The sequence below is a fragment of the Penaeus monodon genome, chromosome 4 (assembly GCF_015228065.2).
Source record: "Penaeus monodon isolate SGIC_2016 chromosome 4, NSTDA_Pmon_1, whole genome shotgun sequence".
In the NCBI taxonomy this organism is placed as follows: domain Eukaryota; kingdom Metazoa; phylum Arthropoda; class Malacostraca; order Decapoda; family Penaeidae; genus Penaeus; species Penaeus monodon.
In genome coordinates, this window is record NC_051389.1 from 58,711,452 (window position 1) to 58,712,078 (window position 627).

Consider the following 627-nt stretch of genomic DNA (forward strand, 5'->3'; position numbering starts at 1 on the left):
GTTTTAATTCGTATTCTTTCTGTAATGGATTTTTCTTTGGTCACAAAGTATACCTTATTATATGCTATTATCACACGTCTCGTTTAATGAACCTTTTATGTCATTTAGTAGTCTTTACTGTATACACATTGTATTTCACCGATAATTAATGACGACGTGGCATCTCACAGTTGTCACGGCGGGCACTGGGAGTTTGTCACGGAAATATATCACTTGCTGAACAATCGTTTTAAATATTTCCCCTCGGTTTTTCTGCACTTGGTTATTCACTAGTTTCACTTTTAATTCACTTAATGGTCAATTGTATCATGTTATTTTTTCAATTATGTTTTGGTAATTCGCTGTGTCTTTATCACGCGTTATTTGATCGAAATCGCCGGAGCGTCTCTCCACACGTCTGCACCCCACACGTCTCTCTCTCTCTCTCTCTCTCTCTCTCTCTCTCTCTCTCTCTCTCTCTCTCTCTCTCTCTCTCTCTCTCTCTCTCTCTCTCTCTCTCTCTCTCTCTCTCTCTCTCTCTCTCTCTCTCTCTCTCTCTCTCTCTCTCTCTCTCTCTCTCTCTCTCTCTCTCTCTCTCTCTCTCTCTCTCTCTCTCTCTCTCTCTCTCTCCCCTCTCTCCTCTCTCTC